The sequence below is a fragment of the Montipora capricornis genome, chromosome 4, assembly GCF_036669925.1.
Source record: "Montipora capricornis isolate CH-2021 chromosome 4, ASM3666992v2, whole genome shotgun sequence".
Classification (NCBI taxonomy): Eukaryota; Metazoa; Cnidaria; class Anthozoa; order Scleractinia; family Acroporidae; genus Montipora; species Montipora capricornis.
In genome coordinates, this window is record NC_090886.1 from 22,868,453 (window position 1) to 22,880,567 (window position 12,115).

The 12,115-nt window shown below is 38.6% G+C and overlaps 1 pseudogene; it reads left to right on the forward strand.

Annotated features, from left to right (window-relative positions):
• The first annotated feature begins 3,673 nt into the window (after window positions 1-3,673).
• On the forward strand, window positions 3,674-6,503 carry LOC138045720 (histone-lysine N-methyltransferase, H3 lysine-79 specific-like; annotated as a pseudogene).
• Window positions 6,504-12,115: the final 5,612 nt, after the last annotated feature.

Consider the following 12,115-nt stretch of genomic DNA (forward strand, 5'->3'; position numbering starts at 1 on the left):
GCGCAAATATATATAGCGAAAAGAACAATGGAAAGAGAGCCAATGAGTTAGAGGTGATGTCATCACGGACCAATGAGACACCATTGACGTCAGTTTACATTAACTTAGTTGGAAAAACAGGGCAACACCAGTTTGGTTTGGCAACACATTCAAAATGGCACATGCCTGCAACAACCTTCTGGACTTGGGGTCAGATACCTACAAACAGGAGTAAGAACCCTATCGTTCTGAAGCGAGTCAAATAGAATTTTAAAACACACACGCACACACACAAAAGGCTTTACACGCCTAGACAAGTCCACAAACGCTTTGTTCTTTTTAAAACGAAATTTGCATAGAGTCGATCAAAGCGTGAAGAAGGAAGAATATAGCTGACGCTTGCCAGTACTTTCATTAAGCATATAAATTATTGCCTTAATCACGACCTGAGTAATGTGTACGAATAGCTCTCTGCTAACAAGCGTACCCTAAATATGACAAAAACTGAGTTTATGCTTATTGCATCAAGGCAGACGTTATCACAATTTATGGAAAGTCCCTCTCTTACTATAAACGAAAACGCAATAGAACTAGTAACCTCTGCTAAATCCCTTGGAGTTTATGTCGATCAAAATATAAGCTGGGAGTGTAATACTGAAAACATCTCTAAGAAGATAGCTTGTGCCATTGGTGCAATCAAACGAATTCGGCATCTCGCTCCATTTAATGTTCTAATTAAAGTTTATAATAGCCTTATTCAACCATATTTTGATTATTGAAATGTAGTGTGGGGAAACTGTAATAAAGGCCTTTCTGAGAAACTGCAAAGGCTTCAAAATCGGGCAGCTAGCATCCTAATGTCTGCAAGCTATGATAGTAATTTAGATGATTTGTTGTGGGCACTAGGGTGGCAAAGACTCTACTATCAAGGATTGGAACAGAAGTCTATTGTAATGTATAAAACATTACATGGTATGACACCTGATTATCTGAGATCCAGATTTGTATATCGTGACAATGTAAGTGCTTATCGTTTAAGGAATACCGAAAACAAATATCTTAATTTTAAGTAGATTTTAGACACGGCATCCATGAAAAGCAGAATTTTTATTTATTTCTTTTATTTATTTCTTTTATTTCAATTGTTATTATTACATTTTATAGTGTTTTCACTCACGTGATCGGTAAACTTGTTTTTCCACCAAAACAAAAGAAAAGATTTGCATGATATTGGAGCTCAATTCCCGGGGGATTAGTTGCGGACACCAACATGGCTGCGGTTCCTTTGTTCAGGAACACCAACATGGCCGCCGTGACGTCACGTGAAAACACTCTGTTGTAGTTAGGTAGATAGACATACTACTATAGATAATTAGCTAAATCAACTGATTGAAACACCGTGTATAAATAAAGTTATCCTATCCTATCCTAGTTCGGGCTGCCTCGACTTGAAATATTTCTCCTGCTCAGGATAACGCTTAATCTCTTTACATATTGTAGCAGAAGAGCGGGGTGTAAAGGAGCACATAGTTTTGATGTGCCCTGAAGTATGACAGTTGCAACACAACGGTTTCCTTGAAGAACTCAAAAGCTCAAATACCTGGTGTTGCTTTGATGTGACAGTTTGTTTAACCCCGTGTTTTTGTTTCTCAAGTTTTTTGAACAATTTCTGAAGAGGGAAATTCATATTCTACATTGTTGCTAGCTTCATTTAAACTACTAGTAAACTCTTCATCAAGGCGTCGTGCTGGTTGATTTCTAGATTTTTAGCCAAATGCATGCTCCCCGACATTCTCTCGTAGTTTGGCGACACACTTTCAGTTTAATCGTCTTAAGGTTTTCCCTTGCAGAGTCTTTTGCCGTCTTTATCATGGCTATAAATGAATCTAGGTCATCGGCAGGGAGCTAAATCCAGTCATTTGTGCATATTTCAAGCTCAATTCCTTCACATTTAGGCTGGGAAATCGAGTTAAGATGCAGGACATGAGAGTCTTAAGTCCAACATTTTGACCTCCTCCGCTGTCAAAAGATCTTTACACATTTGGCTTTTGGCCTTTTTACCTTAAACTCATACCTTTCCATCATGAATCTGTAAAAAAGCTGAAGAGTTGAAGGATGATTTTCATCCAACTATCTACGTGGGCTAATTAGAGTGATGCTTAGACCGATCAAAGAAAGTGGGTGTGGCTGTCAAACAAAGTGGGCGGGGTAGTGATATGAAAATTTATGCCCATTCCACAGTTCGGTGATTTCATAGTACAGCGAGAAGCTGACCGCTGTATCCGGAAACTCAGGTAAATGTAGTGCTATTGTTATTGTTGTCTTTTACATGTTTAAAAAGTGCGTGTTTGCAATTGCATGTAAGCTCTATATACATTTGGAATTATTACTGTTTTCTTGCTGTTCAAATTTATCAACCAACGGCGGAAGAAAAATAAATAAATAAATAAATCCTATCAGTAAAGGCGGTACCATCAGATTGGGTTCCTGTCAAGCAAACCTAACCCCATAGTGAGCTGCAAGCGAAACTAGTTTCTTTGCTGGAATTTGCAGAGCTTTCATAACAAGGAGGAAGTTAGAAATCAGACATGCTACGGAGAAAAAATGTGAAAATATAGCAATTATGAAGAGAGCCTCATATTCGCAGACCATGAAATACACTAATGGTGTTTCCCGCCTTAGCTAGATTTCAAAAGTATAACAAGCGCACTGTACTCATGATGGGTAGTTCAACGAGAACAAATAACTTAAAAATCATCTCCCTCTTCGCAAAATAGTTTCACTTGAATTTCAATTGATCAATTTTTTTGAAAAAAATAGTCGATTTCGGATCTGTAGAAATTGTGCCTGGAAGCGATTAAATTGCACCAGTTGAACTTTGGCCATTCATTTTTAAAATGTGTATGAGTTCCTTTCACACTCCCAATATTCTCTACACTTGATAAAACTACTAAATTTTTATCAGTACCAGTACAAACTGTCGAATGGGCATTGGGATAGGACATGCTATTGACAACGTGGACTCTGTTCGCACACTTTGTTTGGCTTCTCTGCTAAAACACACTGATCATGGTAATTTGATGCTCGCTGCAAGAATTCAAGTTGATTACATCTATAATCCCTTTTCAGGTTCTTATAATTCTCTTATACTATGCATCGGGAGTTTCCTAAAAATGATTGCTGGCACAATAGGGACTTTAAGATGCAGGCTCTACTACGGCAGCCGGAAGTCCATACTGACAACATGTGCTATTGCGCATGTCAAAGACGGGAATTCACGACGTACTCTTGTCATCTACTACGGCAAAATTGCTTGGTTCCCGTAGTGATGAGTACATCAAAGTTTGCTTCATTATTTTTTTTGAAATCTCCATTATTTCGATTTTTTCTATGTGATTTAATTAAGTGCGTTTCCTAACGACTTTATAAATCGTGACTAAACAAGTTTTGAGCAGCATTTATCGCCAGAAAAAGATGTCAACAACAGGGACATCCTCAGGTTCTGCCGCCAACAGTGCTAAGCATCAATCGTAAGTTTTTTTTTGGGCTTATATTTGTAATAGTTTTCGTTCTTTTCATACTTTATGACTCGGTCGAACTTTACAATTAATTTTACGGAACTAAGAGTGTGGATACTGAATTGGTTATTGGAAAGTTCATTCATTTATTTGAATTTTGTTTTTTACCCAGGTCAATGGAGTGGACAACAAAGCACGACATGCTGCTGTGCAGAGAAATTTTGGTAGAAGAGTTTTGTAAGTTTAATCAAAGTCTCTCTGAGACACCTCATTGATGATTACCGGTAGTAAATAACGAAAAACATGCAAACAGAAAAAAAGTGTAAGAATTCCCCTTCCCCCCCCCCCACCCAAAAAAAACAAAAAAATTGCCAAGTGTTCTGAAAAGACTGCCTGTTAATTTCCCTTATGTGTTCTAGGTTCTCAGCTCTTTGTCGTTTAGAGGACTGCCTATTGATTTCCCTTACACGATCTGCATTTGCCATTCTCCTTTTTGAAGCAGTTTTGTTCCTTTTCTCCGCTTCAATCTTCTTGTATCGATTTTCACACATTTTTTTCTTTATTTCTAAAATTCTCTCTTTATTTCTAAAATTTGGATCACTTCTTCTCTTTCTCATGTACTCTTTCATGTAAGCTTTGTGTTTTTCCTTTTGATCAGTGATGTCTTTGCTACCAGTTAATGTCATATCAATTTTTTTCTTGTTTGATATTTGAGAAACTTGTTTCTGTGCAGTAGACAAATAATTGGCTTCACCAATATGCCCAATGTAGATGCTGGCACATTCACCTGTCACAGATTGTACAATGGTAACGGGAGCAAATGTTGCTAGTAATTCAGCAATATGAATTCTTAAACTTAGACAGTTGGCTACTGCTTGGATAACAATTGCATCAGCCCATGTTCCCTCACATGACATACCGTTCAAATATTCTTGCCAAGAGTGGCCAGTATTACTTTCTATAAAGTGTTCGGGGTTATGCAATAAATGGTGAATACCAAGGCTACGTACTTGATAATGATTGTTTGGAGTGCCATACAGCTGATGTGATACAGCTCGAAAAAAGCAATCTCCACCACCCCCAACATCTAGTGGAATCCTGCCTAACTGAGATAATCTAGTTTCTAATAAGGAGACAGAATGTAGGGGTTGTTCTGGATTACTGCTCTGATCTAATGGTCCTGGATTTGTTTCTACATCTCCACTCAATGAAATAATTGTATTAGAAATGTATGTTTTCACCTGATGGTGCTGTGAGATTTTGAAAACACTGGCAACAACATATACACGAGACAAAGGAGGTGTTTTAGTTCTCTTCGCATATATATTACAAAAGCATGGTGGTCCTGGATTAGTTTCGATATCATTACCAAGTCGTATTAGTTCAGGAATATAAAATCGATAAAGATAAATCTGCGTAAGCCATAGGCGATTCCACTGCATCATCTTGAAATGACTGACAACTAATTTTAAGACAGGCAAATATATTGCTTCAAGATAAAACAAAAGCAGCAATGAACACCAAAATTTTCCTTTGAAGCAATCTCGATATTGTGTAGAAGTTAAATAAATTTTATGCATTCCAATAGCAACTCTATATTGTGCTAAACTATTTCCCATTTTGAGAAACCTTACTCACCAACGCTATCACTATTCTTCAGTTTCTCGCTACAGCAAATCCAGCTCAACGAAACTCAAATTCACTGCAGTTCACTTCAATTCCAATTAAATTCACTTTCAGTTCTACAAAGCTTTATATTCAACAGATTCAACTTTGATTGACTTGGAACCTTGGAATAACTTGGAATGTGAGTTTGTCTTGGAAAGTCGAATCCACAGCGAATTGAAATTTGTTGCACGGATGATTCAACAGTGGTTTGTTCTGTATATGAGTGTTTCCTATGAATTATTTTGTCAGAAAGAACGACAGAAAACATCAACTTCTTACCTGAAAGTCGTAAACTCCTCTCCTGCCGTCGCTGAATAAAAATGGCTGATGTACGGTGTGCTTTGTCATGTGACTTCAGACGAACATTTTCCATATCAAGACCGAGCATATCCAACTACTAAATACCTGTGACACAAGTTTATCATGAATTCAAAAGATACTTGGAACACTGTTCTTATACGACTTTTAAGACTTTAATTTCATAATTCTATGGAAAATTCAGAACGTCCCCTAAAAATAATGAAATAAGAGCAAAGGGTAGGATTCGCACTTGGGACATGTGCGCTTAGCACTTCCGTTCCAGAACGTTCGTACACCAATTCGGCAGTCTGAATGGAAGCCGAAATTTAACAGCCCATTGATCGAGTGAGCACCTAAAGTCCCCATCACTATACCTCATTCAGACTTCGTCATCAATGAGGTAAAAAGGGAAGCAATGAAAGAGGAAGAATTTGGACCCAAATTTCCCAAAACCTAAACAGTGTTGCTGCAGTCAATTTCAAAGTAAATCAAAGGGCAGTGAGGGAGAGATTTGACTTGCTAATTGGAAGATTTCGACAACGAAGTAAAGAAGAAGCGAAAGCAAACAGTGTATCTCCTGAACAGACAGAGCTCGACGCACTGCTAGAAGAGATTGCTGAGAGAGAGAGAGAGAGAGAGAGAGAAACTAGCGGAAGCAACACGAGAATCTTGTAGCAGCAAGAACGTCGAAACAGATGGGAAGAAAGCAGAGGAGATATGCACCCAGGCCTTGGAAAGAGTTGGTGCAACCAAAAAAAAGGGCAAAGGAAGATTGTGAAATAAAACCTAAAAGGCAGCGTAGAAGTGGAGCTGATGTTACTGAATTTTTACGAGAAAAGTCAGAAAAGGAGCTTGAGATTTAAGAAGAGGAGCTCGCATTGAAAGCAAAAGAAATTGAAAATGAAAAGGAGAAGCAGGCACAGATGTTTCAAAGCCAGGAGGCTATGATGCAAACATTTCAGATAGCTTTTTTGCAGACACAGCAGCAACAAACACAAGCTTTTGATGGCGTTATTAGAGAAATTAGCCAAAAAGTAATGTAACCAACTTTTTCTAGAAAGATGACATTGCGTTTACTCTCTCTGGTAAATATAATTCAGCTTCGAGTTGGTTTACTTTGCTTTCTTTGTTGTTTAAAATAGGAGTGCATTATGTTGGGTTTTGCAAATATGATTCCGACCCATCTGTTTTGTTAGAAATTTGTTCTGTACTTTACTCAATTCAAGAGTTACCATTAGATGAATAAATTATTTACTTTCCCATAATCATCCTCTTTTGATATACAGTATGGGGCCCAGTTCTCGGCCACAAAAAACGTAAACTTGTATTTCTTACCTTGGAATAGCCGTAAGGACTTGAAATTTCAAAGACAACTAGCTTCAGCATTCAGTTTACACATGTAAAGCTATCGACTGCTCAACGCTCTTTTCTCCCGAGTAATAACGAAAATGGAGGCTTCGTTTGTGGGCCCAGTTTTCGGCCACAAAAGAGTGCGCTCGATTCCTCGGAATAAACAACGTTTTATCACCAATTTTTGTTGTTAAGTCACTAATAAGGCTTGTGTTTGATATTTCGACCACAAAGTATCCTTAACGAGCTCTGTTTCATGTTAGAAAAGGACGTTTTTGGCACTCCTAGTTTTTCTCGTAAATACACTGGCAAGCGAGGCTAAAAAAGAGTTGGGTATTTCAAAATGGGGTCCGGTAAGTCAGAACTCATAATTTTAATTTATAGCTACTGTCGGAACATGCCACCCCATTACAGTCTTACTTTTACAAATGATTTGACAAGAAAACTCCATACAAAAGTATGAGCACTTTTTAGTGTTGTCTACGGCCAGCATGGTGGCCGAGAATAGGCAAATACGCAGAAGTACTAAGGAAATATTGAGGGGTGAATTTAGGTAAAAGAATAAAATAGGCCAGGAAAAGTTTATATTTATCAGAAAGCTTTGTCACTCTACGGTCATTATGCCAAGAATTGGCTCATTTGGGCCTCCTATACGGATAAAATACAAAGTTGCATTAGACCATGTAATTTGAGTAGCCGTAAACAAACACGTTTTCGTGGAAACCAAATTCACCTACCTTTGTGTCACCTCAATTCGCTTGCAGTATATAGTAGCTGTAAACTCAAAACTCGGCAGGACGAAAGACAAGGAATAAAGCTACCTTTGGAAGCAATTGCTTTTTATTCAGATTCATTTGAGGCACTAAAAATAAACGTTGAACAAAAAGTGGCCGAGAACTGGGCCCCTTACTGTAGAGTTAATCAAAATTGGAGAAAATGGCACTATGCAAAGTAAGTAAAAAGGTCTGGTGGGTCACACTGAAAGAATTCAGAGGTGTTGTTTCCATACAGGCACATAAGGCTGTTCCTTAAGAGTGCGCAGACGATTTACATTTTTCCTACCGAGCTCAACCCAACTTTAAGTTCTTTTTAAAATCTAAAAGCTTAAATTAATTTATGTCTCCAAAAAGCCATTCCACGGAGGACCTCACACGGCTCATGGCTGCGTTTTACGCCTCCATCTGAGGAGTCAAAACTGCATTTCTAAAAGGGCCTTGGAGGTTCACTCGCAAAGGATCAGGTTGGAATCTGTCAACATTCCTGCATCGTGTTTTCTTCCCTCTGAAAAATACAACATTAATTGAAAACTCAACATGAGTACATCGTGTAAATGAAGTTGCTGTTGCCACACATCATTGGTTATCAAATATAAACACCACACAAACACATGTAAGTCAACATAAAGGTGGGAATGTATAAAAGAATTTGAAAAAATACCTACCAACAGGTCCAAACATATTAGCAATCATTCCGTTAGGGGTTACGACTGACTGAAATTTGATGGCGTGGACACGTTTATGCCCGTTGTAGACAATTCTTTGGTTGCATTCTGGCCTAGAGATAGGCCGAACAGTCCCTTCGACAAACCCGAAGCAGTTGACAAGGGATCCTCCCCTACTATGAATTGAATTGGCGTAGTGTTCTAGATTCCTGGGGCTCAGCAGCTGCTGGTTCCATTGCTGAATGCGATGACCGTGGGTCGCATAAATGTAATCCAACACTTCATTTGTTATCATGCTGATAAAAGGAACGGGCTTGGCGAACAAAGGTACCATATTGCTGTAGCGACAAGGGTAACGCATGCGTTTTAACAGCATACACAAAGCTTCTTCTCCATCGCAAACACTCCCTTGGGTGCATCTTATGCTCGGAGGAATTTGTAGAGCCTCGGCAAGTACAGGTATGTGGATTTTTGGGAATCGGAACTGTGCCAAACATTCATCTTTGTTAAAACTTTCGAGGTCAAACTCAGAGAAAGAATCATATGGAAGTTCTAAGTTTTGTGATTTGTAGCCAGTGTGAAGCAGCAAAAATTCGTCATCACTAATGTAATGCATCTCATAACAAAGACGGATCAATTCTCTTGCTTCCCTGAAGGATGCCATTTTTCCAATAAAATGACTGCCCAACCAAACTTTGAGCTCGGAGCTTTTCGCCGTAGTGTCGCTGCACCTTATCGTTTTGTATTTGGCGGGAAATACGCCATATTCACCCCAGTCCGCTGCGGCCAACATAGTCCTAGTACCAATTTGCCGTACCGTATCTTAAAGTCCCTAATGGGACTCGCAAAGGCAAGTTGTGGCAGCTCCTTGTTAGCAGTCTCATAATGACTTAAAACATGGCTGCAGATTGGAGAGTGTTTCCAACCAGTAATACCGAGCTGAATGTAAGAACCTTTTGAAGCGAGACTTCAATAGGAAATAGTCAAAGTATAAAAAGGTTTTCAAAATTTCAGCTGATTTCTGTGCAACTGATTTATCACAGAGCTTTCCAGTACATACATTTCTCAGGTTGTAAATAGAATTCATTACAACACAGTACATGGATGACTTTTGGGAATTTGGGGGCAAAGGGGAGTTCTTTGGAGTGGCATTATGAAAGCATAGGGAGAAGCAAGGGAGGGGGAAGCGGCAAAGGAGGAGGATACTAGTGTAGAAGCAGTGACAGTGGCAAGTAAAATTACAGTATTACTTATGGTTATCCATAATTAACCAACTGCACTAGATGACAGTGATCATCTGTGTTGTGGTATCTAATTCTGTCTTTGGGTAAACTTTTTTGAAATAGTTTAATTTTTATTTCTTATTTCAGACCATAAGTACAAAGCAATTAAAATCCCAGTGCTTTGAAAAAAAGTAAACCAAAGATAAGTGTCAAACACAAGATATACATCATGAACAAGATGAGGCTGAGAATTTAAGTTTACTTTCTATCATATTTCAATATTTGAAGTATGGTGCATATTTGATGTCATACAGAGACAAAAGACATATTAAATTGTAGTACAGACCGAATGCTCTAAGCGCCCAAGCTCTTCTTATCTCACGTGAAAGAGAGGCTTATTGCGACAAAACAAACCCTTGACCTTATGAATGTTGCAAATTATAGCTAATTAAGGCCTGACTCCTCTCGCTTTCACTGTCGCTTGCAAATTGAATTACGGTTCCTTTGGAGGATAAAAGCTGACATATATTTTTGTGAGCAATCTGTCCACGTTAGAAAGTGAAGGTGGAAAATTTGTGGTCACGCAATTTGACAATGGCGGACAAGACACCGGTAAACTCAAGTGAGTGAGCGTTTTTTTTGTACAAACATTTCTTTTAACTTGTTTTGTCTTTGATAAATACTTTTTTCGGTTGTTGCCCGTTATTGAAAGTTGTTTTGGATTTATTTGGCAGATGACTTCGACAAAGAAAACATTTCAATCAATACAACGAAAAGCCATGAAGTCAACGTCGCACAACCGGACTTCAATGCAGTTTTTACGAGTGCCAAAACAGTTATTATTCTGCTGACGGCAAGAGAAGCATGTTTCATTTCTTCAGTGTTCCCCTGAAAAACCCAGAGAAAACGATATGATCCAATAAAATGGGAAAAGTTGAAGGCAAGGACGGCTTTTGTGTTACTAAAAACACGAGAGGATGTCTTGAAGGTCCCCGGGGGATCCCGCTGGAAGTTAAGGGAGGATGCAAAGCCGATAAAACACAACTTTTCGACGCCTCGAATGAAGCGAAAACCACCGCTGTTTAGAGGCGAGAAGCTTAAGCCAAAAGGGTTAAGGTTTGGCGACAAGAACGAGTGTTCTCTGGTCTGCTTAGACCAACCCAAATCACTTTTTGATACTTCTCTGCTGGTAGTGAAAGCTTCCACATCTGCAACTAGGTGCGAAAACATACGGCTGAAAACTGAACTCGAAAAAACTGAAGAAGAATTAGAAGCTACGAAGGGTAAAATGAGAAAGACCAAATTTAGTGTTGATACCATTAGGAATAATGATAAACTGTGTAAACATTACACTGGGTTTCCAAACCTCGACAGATTTAGAATTTGTTACGAGTTTTTTAGAGCCGGGGAAAATGGGGAAAATGTTATCATGAAAGATGCAAGTGGTGCGAGGACACGCCTAGGGGCAAGAGCTCTGTGTTGTGAGGATCAATTTTTTTTGGTGCTACTGAAGTTAAGAAAGGGATACTAAAACATTCACTGTGGCTGGCTTTTTAATTGTGATGAGAGCACAGTATCTAGGCTTGTCTGCAGTTGGATTAATTTTATGTTCCTTCAGTTTGGTTCTCTGTCAATTTGGCCTTCAAGGGAAGAAATTGATCAGTCTATGCCGGAAAGTTTTAAACAGTCCTTTCCAAAAACAAGGGCAATAACTAATTGCACTGAGGTGTTTGTCGAGGCACCAGAGTCCCTACATCTGCGATCCTCTTTGTACTCAGACTACAAGCATCACAACACCTACAAAGCACTGGTTGCTATTACACCTGCTGGAAGTTTGTCCTTTGTGTCTGAATTATTTCCTGGAAGTGTCTCTGGTAAAGAGATTGTCAGCAGGTGTGGCATCTTAAATTCCAAGTTTTGGGACAAGGATGACGAGGTCATGGCAGAGAAAGGATTTGCTATCAGAGATTTGTTAGATCCCCTTGGGGTGAAGTTAAATATTCCTTTTTTTTTTTGGAGGATCAGATGCAATTTTCACCAATGGAAGTATGCATCAATCAAAGAATAGCATCAGAAAGAATTCATGTTGAACGTTATATTGGACGAGTGAAAAACTTTGGAATTTTCGACAAACCTATTCCTATATCAATGCATGGCTCAGCTAATCAAATTCCTATTTTGTATTTGTAGTTTTCTTGTTATGTTTCAAGATCCTATTATTTCTGCTCCCTAGTACTGTAATAATGTTCACAAAAAAATGTCAGTAGAAGCCATGGTTAATAGAATGATATGTTGTAAACACATTTTTACAACATGAAGAAATTTCAAAATTTATGATAACCATTAACTTTGCACTTCTCAATATAGTATTACTGGAGATAGTTAGAATCCAGGAGCGACAATTTTTGATGAAATTTCATTGTTAGGGTTAATGAAGTCATGCAAAGGACTGTTGTTAGCCACTGGCATCTCCAAAATTGAGTCACAAGTTGACTTCAGAGTGTCTTTGCGGATGCCTCCTTCTCAGGAAGTCTTTCTCCTGACTTCACTTGCCAGGATGATGAAATTCCATTAAACCATGGTACTTTATTCGGTGATGATCATTACTTACTTAACTTTGACACGATATACTTGAA